Consider the following 17189-nt stretch of genomic DNA (forward strand, 5'->3'; position numbering starts at 1 on the left):
AATGGTACATAGAGAAACAAGATTGACAATGATAAGCATGAGTTTCCATGGCATATGATGTTTTGATGATGATGATGATATATGATGCTTGCATTGTTGCATATGATGATTTTTTTATGATAGACGTATTGGTATGCATATGAAACGAGAGATGAAACAGTGCGTATGTATATCGTTATGGACAGATGATACATGGTAACTTTCCATATGTTTTATTGTTAAGTGATATAATATGTAAGTATGTATAAAGTTAGATGGGTTAGTATGCGCATGTTCCAAGAGCAGAAGATCGGGCGTACGTATACTTTCATAACTGATCTAGTATGTTTTCAAATGATGATTCTTTTTGAAAGCCTAGTGAGTTCCATACTACTGAGCGTCTCTATTTTATGGAGACGGCGGGCTCATGAAATCCGCCTGCATCATGGGTGGTGGTGATTCCCATGGTGCAGACGATGTTGTTGATGCAGGTACAGGGACCCTAGATGATGATCCACCGGCTATGTATCTGGGTTACTATGGTGCATGAGGCCTGGACATACTGGGTGTTTATTTTGTTGGACTAGTTGATAGCCCTCTTTTGTAGAGCATTCATGTATATGCTTAGACATTATTATTTTGTATATGGCTCGTGCCGCATGTGACACTTTTGTATAGCCATTCTTTTGTATGTAAGCTTTAATCACTTAAATGTATTAATCGGCTATGATGTGTTATGTATGTTTAACGTTATTTATACTCCGCTGCAAAGGTATGAACTTTGATGAATCATTGATGATGCATGTAGCTCTGTGTGGCATATGATATTGTCAATCAGGTTAATGCTTGGGTTCATGGCATACTGCAGTATCGCCATGCCACTGTGACAATCCGCTTTGTTGTGGGTAATGCTTTTTTTTTAAAAAAAAAAAAAAAATTAGTCACGTTTTAATCAAGCGGGTCGTCACATGACATCACACCACCCTCGTGATATCGTACTTCTGAGCATTTTTTACATTTTGTAAACAGTACACAAGCGCTCGCATGAGTAGTACATGAGTGCTCGCATCTTTTTAGAACTTTTCTGCTAGGCCTGAAAAGTATTTTTAACCCGTAGTGAACAGTACGCGAGCATGCGAGCATTCACCTAGAAAGCGGGATTTTCCTAAAACAACCCCAGGTTCTTTCCCCTATAAATACCCCCACATCCTATTCGACCCAGCCTTCAATTCTGCCTCTGAAGCCTTAAGAAAACCCTGCTACTTTGTTTATTGAGTGTGTGAGTTTTGTGAGTAACCTTGGAGAAGGGAGAAGCACCCTTGGGAGACCTACTTCTTGAGGTAATCACTACACCCACTTTTTGTCTTGCTATTAAGCTTCTTGATTTACAATGGCATAGATATTAATACCTAGGAGTAATACATTTTCTTAAAGTTATGATCACTCTTTTCAATGTTTCAAGCCTTTAAACATTATAGCAAGCCTTTGCACTATTTCCTTGTTTAACAAGACTTATTTCAAGGCACTAAACCCTAAACATTATAGCAAGCCTTTGCACTATTTCCTAGCCAAACCCTAGGTCATTGGCTGAACACTCTCCCTAAGGAACGAGCGCTTGACCATAAAGTGGGTTACACGTCCCTTAAACCCATAAATGTGTACAATGGTCCTAGCAGCCCTTTTTAGTTAGATGGAGCCTCGTAAATTTCTCTAGTACTGCTTATAACGATGAGTCGTGTTTCGTTATAGTAGGGATTCATGATGTCAGAGGACTTAAGCGAGCATACGAGGTAAGTAAATACTTACACGCACTTTACTTAAATACGTGGGATATGTTAGCTAACTAACCATGCGTATGATATGAGCATGTCTATTTTTTTGTAATAACTTGGTAATTGCTTTGATAACTAGTTGATAAGATGCATCGTATGATATGGTACACCGGTATGTGTGGTATAATGGCCATGGGCTTACAATATATACTTGATTCTATATTTAAATGTGTGTGTGTTAAAAGGGCCTTGGATCCAATGGTTGTTTTGTGACCGATGCAGCCTTAACGGGTGGTCACTATAAGACGTACATCATTCGTAGTGTGCACCACCCGAGGTTGGACTTGGTCAGGTTGCTAGTGTTAAGGACGGTGGCGTACAATGATCGGTGGCACCGACATTGTATTACAAGTCCGTCAACACAGCGCCAACCCTACTGAGAATGGGTAATATCTCGGGTAGACCATTCATGATAGTTACGACCTATAAAGCACTAGTTTTTCTGCATGAAAATACTTAGGCGATTGTCGCCAGAAATACACCACTCTCTTATTAACTACACAATACTTTTATAGTGTATTAACGAAGACAACACCTCTTTTAAATGTTTATCAAATTTGTAAGTTTATTTCTGCTTGATAACAATGAGCTCATGTCATACCCAATTGTGAGGTTTACTTACTAAGTCGTTAGATATACGCCGTTATTATTCTTATAGGAAGCTTGTTTCTAGAACCCAAGAGTGGTATGGCTGCCACTGCAGACTTTGCTTTGAGATCCTTAAACTATTTTCAGGTTTGTCTTATGATATTAGTTGCTCCATGTCTTTAATTTCAAGTATTGTACTTGTACCATGATGACTCATAGATTACTCAGATTTATTTCACCTTCCTATACATTAACTCTGATAATGCTTAACGGGGCAGTTCCCCATATAGCCACTAGTTGGTTAAGCTGGGGTAATTGTCAGTAATCCTGTCAGGCTGGCCAAGGCTAGTTTTGGGGGCGTTACAATGCGATCGCTCAGTTGGTCTCAAACTTAACTCACAATCGAGAATCAAGGCAACCAGCAGTGGAACCCAGCTGCTCTATTAAGAATTTTTGCGGTCATAGCTTTGATAGCTTTGATAGGATGGGTGATCATGTCAGCACAGAGAACTAGCTTAATGACATGGAGGAGTTGTTGGATACCATCGGATGCACCGAAAAGCAGAAGGTGGCTTACACTATTTTCAAGTTCTGGGGGGCCAAGCATTAGCGTGTGGACCATTAATTAGGACAGGGTAGTTGGTGCAATGGTAGTATTTATTTAGGCTGTGTGCCTGTGCTCTCTCAAGGTTGTGTGTAGGGTGACTACCAACCTTGGGAAATATTTGTATATGGTGATGAATTGGTTTTTCTTGCTGGTGACTCCAGGCACAATTGCTTTGATCCAGCTGCAAGAGGATATGAAAAAGCAACTCAGTGCATAAGGAAACTATACTGAGGTAGAGCTCGAAGGATACCTGCAATCACACAAAAAATTGATGGTCGATTCCCTGTGGAAGCTTAATGTAGCTCATATTGAGGCCACTCTATCCTGTGTTTGTCAAATGGTAGACAATGATGAAGAGGCCAAGGGTGCCATAGTGGTGGCTTTCCGGCCTACGTCGTCACCCATCACCCACTACTATGCCTTTCTTATTCTCGTTGAAGCCTTTCATCGAACATCATCTCTGCACCCTTGGCCTCTTCATCATCGTCCACCTTTACCATCCAAGCCATCACTGATCCAAACACCTACCCAACTACCCCCTGAGGGTGGTCGCAAGCCACCCCCAACCCTTATGGGGTGGCTTGCGGCCACCCCCAGGGGGTTAGGGGTGGCTTTCTAGCCACCCATTCAATTTTTTTTTTTTTTAGATTTAATTTTTAAATTAAATTAATAAAAAAATTATTATGCCAAAACGGTGCGTTTTGAGAAAATTTAACGATGAGGACTTATTTGGCATTTTGATTAACACAAGGAGTAAAAAATCTAAAAAAAAAACTTAGAGATTTTACAATTTTGACAGATTGACTCAAAAAATTATAATATATGTACCCTTATTATAATGAAAACTGAGAGTCACTTCATCAACAGACTAATCCAGCAACCGAGAGTTAATATGAATGTTGGTTTATTTCTCATTGTTTCTTTAACCAAATTAGGATTGTTGAACTTTTTTAAAACAACTAGAAGATGGAGTTCATGAAATCCTAACGTTTATTTTTAAAAACGGGCATTGAAATTTAACTATGAGGCCCTTTTTTATTTAGAAATCACAATCTAAATTACTGTTGAGAAAAATAATGAAATATATGAAGGCTTGAGAAAAAAAAAAAAATATTGTTATCATTATTGACTTTTTAGTAGTTTAGCAGGTGAGTATTATTTTCCCTTTCTTCCGACCAGCAAAAAATATTTTCATGAAAACAATTTTCGGTGTTTGGCGAGTGCCAAAAATCACAAATGTTATATATATGTATATATATATATATATATGTTGAAGTATGACTTGAATTGTCAAGTCACTTTTGAGTGGGCCTAACAATATTCCTTTTGTTTCTTGGATAATTTTGTGGTGCTTTACTCCAACTTGGTTTTGGAATACCCAGCGGGTTTGGAGTTCTTGTTTTAGTAGACTTAAGTTTCACTCCCACAAGATTTTGTTTTTCCTCCTATTGTTGGGAAACTTTTTGGCCGACTATAGCATCTATAAATGGACATAGCTTCAGCCTTTGTAGAGTAGGCACAATAACGAAGAAGTCTGTGCCATCTCACTTAGTTTTCTCATGTGTTTGTGTCGTAAGGCACTTAGGGAAAAAATAGAGTTTTTCTTGTATTAGTTTTCTCTTTTGTGTGAGAGTGAGATTTGGGTGTATTGGGGCTTTGAGTTTTGAGTGGTTTTCTCCCTACTACTCCTTTGTACTCCATCTTTTGTTAGTGAATTTTCTCCGGATCATCTCTGCCAGTGGATATAGGCTTGTTAAGCCAAACCACTTAAATCTTGGTATCGTGTGTGACTGATCTATTTTCTATTCTGTTCTTTTCTGCTATTTTGGGATCCTGTATTTTAATTCTGTGCACTACAATATATATATATATATATATATATATATATATATATATATATATATACACACACTTTTTTTTTTTTTCATTCAATCATATTAAACTTTAAATTACAATAATGTCTCGACTGGGTCCCAGCGAAGTCTCGACTGTGGCTCAGTTGGGTCCCTCCAAGTCCCAACCAGGTCTTGAACAAGTCTCAGCGGTGTCTCGACTAGGTCCTTACAAGTCTGAATTGGTTCCAAGTGGGGTCCCAACCGGGTCTCGGCGAAGGCCCGACGATGGTCCGATCGGTCCTCACAAAGTCTCGATAGGGTCCCAACAAGTCTCAATAGGGTCTTGACGAGTCTTGAATAGGTCCCAACGGGGTCCCAACCGAATCCCGATGGATCTTGACCGAGTCCTTGTGGTGTTCCGATCAGGTCTCTACGATGTCCTAACTAATTCCCACTTGTGGTTCGACCAGGTCCCTATAAGTCCTAAACAGGTCTTGGCGAAGTCTAGGCAGTAGCTCAATGAGTCCTGAATAGGTCCCGGTGGGGTCTATACTGGGTCCCAACAGTATCCTGGTTGGGTCTTGGTGAACTTCATATGATGGCTCGGCAGGGTCTTGGTTGGGTTCCGGACAGGTTCCCGCGAGGTCTCCGACCAAGTCCAGTGGGATTCCCACTGTGGTGAGGTGAAGTCTTGGTGGAGTTTGGTCAATGTCTTGACTAGGTTTGTTAATTTGAGAATGATATGCTAAAATGCCTAAAATGGTTTACTGTTTTCAAAAATGGAAACTATTTTTCGAAAATTAAATAGGCTTTTTTCAGTCAAATTGAAAAAAAAAAAAAAAAAATTGTTGGCTATTATTTTTCATCGCACCAAATACCCCAAAATAATAAAAACAGTTATCAAAAATCATTTGCCTAGCTTAAATTGAAGTTGTGTCCCTTTCAAAGACTTCAAGTGAAGATCCTGTGATTTGTGATGGCTAATCTTTATTCCACCACAGGTTTAAATACATTTCCAGCATCGAAAATCTATGGCCTGTGTAAATAGCTCAAAACTTAACAGAACCATCAAAAATGTATTCATCAAAAACCTATTGGAGTAAGAAAAATCAACTAATGGTCAAAGTTCTAGCCTTCTAGGTGTCAATTTGACACCCAACTTGGGTTCTAGACTTTTCTGCGTCGAATTTTCTTAGTATGTTTGCTAATCCTTTTTCTTCTTCCTTTTTTCCTTTCTACCCAAAAATGTCAAAAAATGAACATACTTTTCTCACAAAAAAAAAAGAAGGTCCTAACAACGGTTATAAAACACCCCCTCATCTCTTCAGTCTTCATTCTTGATGTTGGAATGGTCTCCTCGTGCAAATAAGGACAAGCTTTTAGCACCCCAAGGTTCATCATTTCCGTGTATTTAACAATCTATCTCCAAAACATTTCAAGCAAGGAAAATGAAGCCTCTTGGCTCATCTCTGTTTCCATTTGCCTTCGCTCTTCTTTTCTCATTTTTCTGGGCAACTTGGGCTCACACACACGAAAACTTTCAGCAGTGCCTCACACTTGGTTCTGAAAACTCCAGCTCAATTTCTAAAGTCATTTACACTCCATCCAACTCCTCATATTCATCTGTCTTACAATTCTCCATACAAAACCCCAGATTCTCAACACCCGCCACCCCAAAACCTCTTGTCATTCTTACACCATCGCATGTCTCCCACATCCAAGCCGCCATCAATTGTTCTCAAACACATGGCATGCAAATAAGAGTTCGAAGTGGTGGTCACGATTTGGAAGGTCTTTCTTATGTTTCAGATGTGCCCTTTGTCTTAATTGATCTGATTGATCTTCGATCAATCAGTGTTGATGCAGAGAATAGCACGGCGTGGGTTCAAGCTGGGGCAACAATCGGTGAACTTTATTATAGGATCGCCGAGAAAAGTAGAACTCTTGGCTTTCCGGCAGGAATTACCTCAACTGTGGGAGTTGGTGGACACTTCAGCGGCGGAGGGTACGGCACATTGTTGCGCAAATATGGCCTTGCTGCTGACAATATTATCGACGCCCAATTGATTGATGTTAAGGGTAGAATCCTTGACAGAGCATCCATGGGAGAGGATCTGTTTTGGGCGATTCGAGGAGGAGGAGGGGGGAACTTTGGAATCGTTCTTTCATGGAAAATCAAGTTAGTTCACGTTCCATCAACTGTGACTGTTTTCACGGTTAATCGGAACTTGGAACAAAATGCAACGAAGCTTGTCCACCGGTGGCAATATCTTACAGCCAAGCTTCACGAAGACTTGTTCGTTCGCGTCAGCTTAACAAGTGTCAATTCCAGCCAAGAAGGGAAGAGGACCATCCAAGCTTCATTCGAGTCCTTGTATCTTGGAGGGATTGATGAGCTCCTTCCAATGATGAAACAGAGCTTTCCTGAGCTGGGTTTGGTGAGAGAAGATTGTATTGAAATGAGTTGGATTGAATCTATCCTCTACTTTGCTGATTTCAGAAGTGGCGAATCCTTGGATGTTTTGCTCAACAGGATTCCACCCACAAGATACTATTTTAAAGCAAAATCTGACTATGTCCAGGAACCAATTCCAGAACTTGGGTTGGAAGGCATCTGGCAAAGGTTTTACGAGAAAGACGGAGAAACAGGTTTAATCGTGCTGACTCCGTATGGGGGCAGAATGAGTGAAATTTCGGAATCTGCAACTCCTTTCCCACATAGAGCTGGTAATATCAACAAAGTCTTTTACGCAGTGTTCTGGGAAGAAGAAGAAACTGCGGCATCCGAAAGGTATATAAGTTGGATAAGAAGGCTTTACAGCTACATGGCTCCCTACGTTTCGAAATCTCCAAGAGCTGCATATGTGAATTACAGGGACCTTGACCTTGGAACAAATGGTAAAGGCAACACAAGCTATAGACGGGCGAGCATATGGGGTAATAAATATTTCAAGAACAACTTTAACAGGTTGGTACATGTGAAGACTATAGTTGATCCTGCTAATTTCTTTCGAAATGAACAAAGCATCCCTCCCTTTCCATCCGGGTGGAAGAAGAGAGGTGATTAGAGGTACTTAGATAGAAAAAATTATAGTAAGGAATAAAACCCTTTCTCTTTTTTCCTTTCTCTACTCCTACTTTAAGCATAGATAAATGGATTTGGTTTCATAGGCGTGAATCTTCTGTAGTATTTATTAAACTGAAACTTAGTTGTCTAATTTTTCTTTTTTGTTTTTTTTTTTCACTTTGTCTAAGCTTATAACCAATATGAACGCATCTAAACTATCAATGACTACAAAATTGTTGTCACTAATATGGTATCTAAAATAAGTATACAACACGTCATCAATATATTGACGACAACATAGTGGTCGCCGGTAATAGTTTTAGTAAAGTTATATATATATAGTACTATTTTTTACGGAACAACAAATACAAGATCTTTAATACAAATTAATTAGTCATTGAAACTAATTTTTAAGTTCAAAAATTGTTTTGTAATGTTCTGAACAATCATTTTAAAACCTTGTAAATTACTTGTAATGTCCAAGAAAATTAGTTAACCAAATTAACTTATTGGTTCGCCGCGTAGCCCTATTTCTCAAGGAATAAGGCTCGAGAATCTCACACTCTCTGAAAAAAGTCTACAGTGAAATACTTAGCACTATTACCAACAGTTTTTAGAGCATAATGCTCATATAACATATTTGTAACGTCTCCAAATTAAAGTAATTAATTTTGATTAACTTAGATTGCTATTGAAAATTTTCTAAGACCAATTAACTGATAATTGACTGGTGCTGCTGCTATAAAATCTTTTAACTTATTAGAATATGAACATGTAGAAATCAAAAATAAATGATCTGAGGCAACAAAAATAAATCATTTATGTAACGCCCCCAAAATTGGCCTTAATCATTTTAGTAGGGTTACTAACAATCACTCAAGTTCAGTTCACTGGTAGCTGTCTGAAGGTATCCTCCATCAAGCATACTTAGAGTAATTGTAATGGAAGGTGAAAATGATAGATCTGAGTTATCTAAATTAAGTCACTAGGCATGCATATACTATCACTAATCACAGATCGGGAGCTACTAATTGAATTACCATTATTCTAATCAAACCTAATATAAATACAATAGTCTTCAGGCTTCTTTTCTTTAGAAGTCTTCTTAAAACAAATAACCTGACAAGCCGCAAACACTGTATAAAGACTTAGAAAGTAAATCTTATAGTCGAGTATGATATGAGCTCTTGTTATAGGCATAAGTAAACATGTATTTGTTGTAGCAAGCAAATGAGGTGTTGCCTCTGTTATTACACCAGTAAATATAGTTTTGGCTTTCGAGATGTATAGGGAAACAACAATCGCCTATAAGTTTTAATGCAGAAAACTAATGTGCTAATAAGTCATAACTATCATGTATTGTCTATTCAAGATATTACCCATTCTTAACAGGGTTGGTGCTTTCCTCAAGAACCTGTAATACAATACAAATGTGATGCCCCAAAATATCCAAAAATGATTTATTAAAAACAACCATTCACTTTAACTTATAAAACATCCCTTTAACCTTTTAAAGAAGTGTCAATCCTTTTGACTAAGCTCTCACTACAATATAGCCCTAAAAATCCAACTTCAGCTCTCTAGCCGAACGTTCGACAAGGACCACTGACCATTAGATCATGACCTTAGTGAGAACGTTCGACAGGGGACCATCCCGAACGTTCGTTGACCCAATTGAAACCATTGGGTATTGACTAAAGGTTCGACCTGCAACCTTAAAACTACTATGTAATAGAACACTAAACATTCGCACCTTAGTACTCAATGTTCAGTGATAGTCTAAAAAGCAATTTTAACCCATTCTCCAAATTTTTAGACACCAGCACGCCTCCCACTCCTATAAATACCCCTCCCTCTCACCCCTAAACCCACCCCTACACCAGAAACACTAATCTTAGAGTGAAAGGATATTTTTGAGAGAGAATGAGAAGATTTTGGGTTGGTTTGCCACTTTCAACGTAAACTCCTTTGCATTAGCTTAGTTTTCATATTATTCTTCTTATTTTCACGTTCCTTGCAAGTTTTAGTACGTATTACTCGCAAGTGCACAAGATCAAACGATAGTATAGTGCAGCAAGTACGAGATCGATCCCACGAGGATTGTTGATTTTATTTAGAATTGATTAAAAATATCAAGTTGTCACTAAATTGATATTATGAAAAAGAAATTAAAATATAAAAAGATAAAGTAAAGGTAGGGCTTTGATATCCACCACTAATTATGCTCAAATAATATAACAATATGCCAATGATCTAATCATATTATGAATACCTAATGTTTGCCAACCTAAGGACATGGACGTATACTCCTTAAGCTATTGATTTCCTTAAGCAACGAGTTAGGCATGGGTGTATACTCTAACTCTTTTCTTTCTTAAAGGATTTAGCATCGGTGTATACTAAGTTGTTCTTTAAGAAAGCATAAATCTATGGAAATCGACAAACACATGAGGTCTAGGGCATGGGTGTCTACTCTTGGTTCCCTATATTGATTAACCCAAGAACTCGGTGTGGATTTCTTTTGTTACTCTTATTAAACCCATGACTCGATTATCAAAATTGATTTAATTAACTAATCCATACTACATGCATATAATGGCCAATCACACACATATGAGGAATTCAAGAAAACAGGTATTAATCAAGTTAAGCATTACAATATGATTATCATAAAGGCGCCAATATTGAAATATTAAATAAACATAATTAGGGCTTCAATCTAACCCTCCTTAAGAGTTAGTTACACATAATGAAAATAAAACTAAAAAGAAAAGGGAAAGAAAGAACCGAAAACCGCTCGTAGAAGTAGCCTCAAATTCCTCTCCCCAAAGTTGTCTCCTTGAAATTGTGTATTGAATTGTGAGGCTTAGAGGTCTATTTATAGGGCGTAGGAGAGTCCTAGAAGCCCTATTAATCCTAGGAAATTCGGAGATTTAAGTCCTAGTCCAATTAGGATAAAGAAAACCTAAGTCCAAATCAGAATAGGATTCGTCCAGAATTGCGTTCCTATCTTACGGGGTGATTTTGGCATAGATACTTTCCTAATTAGGAAAATTCTATTTCACAATGAGTTGTATAATTTTGAGTTAGCTTTCGAATGCCGCTTGAATTATCTCAAACGGATATTTGAACTGAAAGATATGGTCAAAATACCGAGACATGTGCAGAATCCAAATTTGAATCCAATCCGATTTTGCCTCCAATTTGAGAAATTCCGATTTAATCATTTCCTTTATTTGATTAAACTTAACCACATCATATAGGTCCTCTATTATAATTGGTTAAGCTTAACCATATCTTCTAGGTCTTCCCAGTTTGCCCTTTATGCTTGGAACTTTTCCGAAAACGCTTTCTTTTCTTCCAAAAACCTATAAAACAAAGAAATACAAAAAGGAAATAAAATAGCATAAACTAAGGAATTAACAAATATAAGTTTAAGGGCTAAAATATGAATATTTTGGTAGTTATCACACCCCCAAACTTACATATTGCTAGTCCCTTAGCAATACTAAACTAAAAACAAAATGAAAGACAAAAGACAAAAAGATAAATCCATCTTTCGTGGGATGTAGGATTGCATTTAACATATACAACAAGACTTTTAAACCCCTTGGAATTCTCTAGAGGACGAGTGAAGTCTCGTAAGGGTTTTTCAGAAATGTTACCCACAAACATTATGCACAAGTTCATATTATCCGAAATTAAGGTATCACTCACGATCATGATTTTTATTTATTAGCAAACTTAAAAAGATAAACTCCATCTTTACAATGAATTGGAATTTTAAAGTTTAATTACTTACAAAAGACATGCTAAGGCATCACAAGTCTGAAACAGTATAATGTGAACTAGCACATAAATATGAAGCTTCCAATTATTTCCAATGTGCAATGTCTCAATATCTCAAAGTTCACTGAAATTTCCATTAGAATGAATATCTATGATATAACTTTTTTTTTTTTTTCTTTTTGGTCAGGCTGTGCAATGTTTGGTTTCCTTAAGCTTTCTAATTGACCCATGTAGCGAGTGTTAAGTCAATGACTCTCAAATCAGATGGTTTTAGGGCATTAGGTGTAAAACACCCCTAAGGACTTACTAACTCGAATCAAAAAGGCTACGAAACCAAACTAACAATGACATTAACCAAATCAAAAATTTTCACCTTTTGACATGAACACTCAATACTTTGAGGCAAGAGGTCCAGTTACTTAATAAAAAGCTTATCAATGATCATCATTTTTTTTCTATACTATTTTTCTCTTTTTATATATATAAATATTCCAAAGTATCCATCTAATAAGTCATCCAATTTCACCCAAGACATAGAAACACACACATCAGACTTTCATGTCATACCCCACAAATTATGTGCTAATGTGCTTGTGTAGATCAGATCAAACATGTGAATTCTCAACTGCCGAAAGCAAGTAACCAAACTGAAAAATCCTATCATCAGATCATGTGTTCAAAATTTTAAGCTCACCAATGAGAATCAAATCACAATTTTTAAGATCAACCAAAATTTTAAGACAACATGAACATGCATATTTTTTTCTTTTTAAAAAATGGGACAAAGTGTGTGTAAAGTATCTCCCATACCTCCAAACTTAAATTACACATTGTCCCCAATGTGTGTATAACATGAAAAGATCTTACCAGGGAGATGGATGACCTGTCTGGAATGGCATGGCCCATAGCACACCCCCAAACTTGAATTGAAGCACACTTGTCTCTTTAAAACAAAATACTAAATAACAACGGAAAACAAAAAGAACTAATAAGATAAAAATAAATATAAAATAAAAACAAACAAACAAGGAAATAAAAAGGATATGTTGTGGGGTGCCTCCCATGAGCACCAAGTTTAACGTCTTCAGCCAAATTGTGGCACTTTAAACTTGAAGCACCAGTCTTTTCTTCGCTTGCACTAAAGGGAATGAATCTTTTCTATTGCAAGGTGATTCCAAATGTCTATAGATCGGGGAGGACCACTTTGAGTTTTCTCAAACAGTTTCTCATCCGGTGAGGACTCATGAACTGGAATAAAGTAAGAAGAAAACTCAGAGAACTTTTCTATCTTGATGTCCTCAATGTGCTTATGACATAACCCCAGCAAACTTCTCTCTTGGATTATTGGTAATTCGGGAATAGGAGCTGATGTTGAAAAAGTCTCAGTGCTCTCTTCCTTTTCCCAATATAGCTCATCTAGAACCTCAATTTGCTCATCTTCTTCTTCCACCTTGTTTTTATCAGGAGTGGAATCCAATAAGGCCTCAGCTTGCTCACATATCATGTCAAGATCCAAATCAAATTCATATTGAGCAAAGTGCTCTTCAAATGGATCCTCCAAACTTGGCTCACTAAACATCTCAACTTGCTTGAGGAACTTGTTAAGATCCAGGTCGAATTCAAATTGATCAAAACACTCATTCAATGGATCCTCAAGACTTGGCTCATTAGAAGTCTCAGCATACTCAAGTAGCTTGTCTAGGTGTAGGTCACCTCCAAATTCATCAAAGCACTCTCCCAAAGGATCCTCAAGACTTGGCTTATTAGAAGTTTCAGCATACTCAAGTAGCTTGTCCAGGTATAGGTCACCTACAAATTCATCAAAGCGCTCTCCCCAAGGGTCCTCAAGACTTGGCTCACAAAAAATTTCCTTACCAGTTTCTTCATTCCCAAGTGTGGTGGTTATTTGCTCATAATAATAAATGCACTCTTCCTTCATGTATTGTCCATTAGGATTTGCCACCAACTGACCATGACACTCTTCTTCTTTGAGGATATCTGATAGTTGCTTGAGATAACCCTCCATCTTGACACATGTGGATTGAAATCGTTGATTATAGGCCTTATTGTGGCTAAGAAAAGCTGACATTGTTTCTTCTAAGGTAGGCCTTTTTGGAGGAGGTGGTTCTTCTTGGTATTGCTGTTGCTCTTGGTATTGTTGAGGCCAATCAATGGGAGAACAAAGTATTTGATCATAGAACTACAGATATGATTGATGGTGCAGTTCATGATATTGTGGAGCATGATTTCAAAGAGCTTGAGCTTGCCATGAAAGATTAGACTATTGGCTCCATGACGGGTTATAGAAATCAAAATAGCGGTCGTTCCCCGGTCTAGAGAACGATTTGTTCTTATGCCCAAAAATTTTGTTAGAAATCTGTCTTATTGAAGGATATTCTCTGACATGGTGATAAGGGTCATGACATAATGAACATGGTCCATGGGGCGTCGGAATGCCTCCTCACATGTGTGAAATTAAAAATAAAATAACAAAAAGTTAAAAGAAAAAAAATTAAAAATAAACAAAATTAAAAATAAAACTTACGAAGATGCAAACTCAACTGACCCTGCATGAAAAGAAACAGAAAAAATCATATCTATAATTAGTGTGGTAACTGTGCTGCTGTCTGGATGTATGATCGAACGCACCTACTAGTGCGTTTGACCACACTGGTGCGCTCGATCACCCTGGAATGGGCGCTCGAGCGCACCTCCGGAGGCAGAACAGGAACTGTGGAAAAACAGAAAATCGAAAACTAAATTAAAACAAAAATAAACAGAGGGAAAAGAAAAAATTCCAAACAAAATCAAACAATTCCCGGCAACGGCGCCAAAAACTTGTTGTGCTAAATACTATCTAAATTAATAGATAATATTTAGTACGTTTTACTCGCAAGTGCACAAGATTAAACGTTAGTATAGTGCAACAAGTACGATCTTGATCCCACGAGAATTGTTGATTTTATTTAGAATTGATTAAAAATATCAAGTTGTCACTAAATTGATATTATGAAAAAGAAATAAAAATATATAAAGATAAAGTAAAGGTAGGGCTTTGATATCCACGAATAATTATGCTCAAATAATATAATAATATGCCAATAATCCAATCATATTATGAATACCTAATGTTTGCCAACCTAATGACATGGGTGTATACTCTTTAAGCTATGGATTTCCCTAAGCAACGAGTTAAGCATGGGTGTATACTCTAACTCTTTTCTTTCTTAAAAAATTTAGTATGGGTGTATACTAAGTTGTTCTTTAAGAAATCATAAATCTATGGAAATCGACAAACACATGAGGTCTAAGGCATGGGTGTCTACTTCCGGTTCTCCATGTTGATTAACCCAAGAACCCGATGTGGATTTCTTTTGTTACTCTTATTAAACCCAGGACTTGGTCATCAAAATTTATTTAATTAACTAGTCCATAGCACATGCATATAATGGCCAATCACACACATATGAGGAATTTAAGAAAACAGGCATTAATCAAGTTAAGCATCATAATAACGTTATCACAAAGGCGCCAATATTAAAATATTAAGTAAACATAATTAAGGCTTCAATCTAGCCCTCCTTAAGAGTTAGTTATACATAATTAAAATAAAACTAAAAAGAAAAGGGAAAGAAAGAACCGAAAACCGCTCCTAGAAGTAGCCTCCAATTCTTTTCCCCAAAGTTGTCTCCTTGAAATTGTGTATTGAATTGTGAGGCTTAGATGTCTATTTATAGGGCTTAGGAGAGTCCTAGAAGCCCTATTAATCCTAGGAAATTCGGAGATTTAAGTCCTAGTCCAATTAGGATAAAGAAAACCTAAGTCCAAATCAGAATAAGATTCGTCCAGAATTGCGTTCCTATCTTACGGGGTGATTTTGGCATAGATACTTTCCTAATTAGGAAAATTATATTTCACAATGAGTTGTATAATTTTGAGTTAGCTTTCCAATGCTACTTGAATCACCTCAATCGAATATTTGAGCTGAAATTTATGATCAAAATACCAAAACATATGCAGAATCCAAATTTGAATCTAATCCGATTTTGCCTCAAATTTGAGAAATTTCGATTTAATCATTTCGTTTATTTGATTAAACTTAACCACATCATATAGGTCCTCTATTATGATTGGTTAAGCTTAACCATATCTTCTAGGTCTTCCCAATTTGCCCTTTAAGCTTGGAACTTTTCCGGAAATGCTTTCTTTTCTTCCAAAAACCTATAAAACAAAGAAAATACAAAAGGAAATAAAATAGCATAAACTAACAAAACTAAGGAATTAACAAACATAAGTTTAAGGGCTAAAATATGAATATTTTGGTACTTATCAGTAATTAAGTTCTCTAATACTACATATAATGATGAATCGTGTTTCGTTATAACAGTGATTCAGATGTTGGAGGATTCAAGCGAGTGTATGAGATAAGTAAATACTTATGACTGTTTTCCTTCAAAACATGCGATATATCAGCTGATTGAGCACGTGTATGTTATGAGCATGTTTACCTTTATACAACTTAGTAATTGTCTTAATAATTGATAATAAGATGCAATGTATGACACGGTACACCGGTACATGTGGTGTAATGGTCATGTGCTCTCTCTCTCTCTCTCTCTCTCTCTCTCTATATATATATATATATATATGAACCTGATGGTGTTAACACTTTGATTTATACAATTATCAAACATTTTGTCAGTACTCCTTCTAATATTACTTCTCGAATTTATGATTATTTGAATAATCTTCGATACCCTACTATGTCTGACTATAGATGGTATCAAGATGTTTTTCTTTCTCGTGTCATGGTTAGACCAGATAATCAAAAACCTCATTGGAAAGAAACGTTTATTGATGGATTGCCTTCATTATTTGCTCACAAAGTTAAAGATGAATTGATCATATATATATATATATTCATTCTATGGTCAAATATGTGTGGGTGTGTGTGTGTGTTATATAGGCCTTGGAGCCAATGGTTGTTTGGTGACCGGCGTAGCCATGTTTGATTGGCAAGTCACTACATGACTGTCAAGACGTACATTATTAGTAGCTGGGCCACATGCGATCAAACTTGGTCAGGTGGCTAGTTATGAGCAGCAGCGTACAATGGTCGGGGTACTAGCATTGTATTACAAGTTCCTTGGGATAGCGCCAACCCTTCTAAGAATGGGTAATATCTCAAGTAGACCATACATGATAGTTATGAACTATCAAAGCATTAGTTTTTCTGCATTAAATTTATAGGCGATTGTTGCTAGGATTACACCTATGTCTTGCCAAAACAAAACTATGCTTTTACTATGCTTCTTTTACTTACTAAGTATTAGATGTATGCCGTATTTGCGGCTTATCAGCTTGTTTAAAAGGACCTTAAGAAGTGAAGAAGACAATGTCCATTTTGCTTGATCCATGTTAGATTAGGATAACTGTACTTCAATTAGTAGCTCTCAGTCTTGATTGATGATAGTATATGCACACTTGCTGAC

At 36.9% G+C, this 17189-nt stretch overlaps 1 pseudogene; it reads left to right on the forward strand.

Annotated features, from left to right (window-relative positions):
• The first annotated feature begins 6289 nt into the window (after positions 1-6289).
• Positions 6290-7991, forward strand: LOC132171969 (tetrahydroberberine oxidase pseudogene; annotated as a pseudogene).
• The last annotated feature ends 9198 nt before the right edge of the window (positions 7992-17189 follow it).

Source organism: Corylus avellana, chromosome 1 (assembly GCF_965113065.1).
Source record: "Corylus avellana chromosome 1, dhCorAvel1.hap1.2, whole genome shotgun sequence".
In the NCBI taxonomy this organism is placed as follows: Eukaryota; Viridiplantae; Streptophyta; class Magnoliopsida; order Fagales; family Betulaceae; genus Corylus; species Corylus avellana.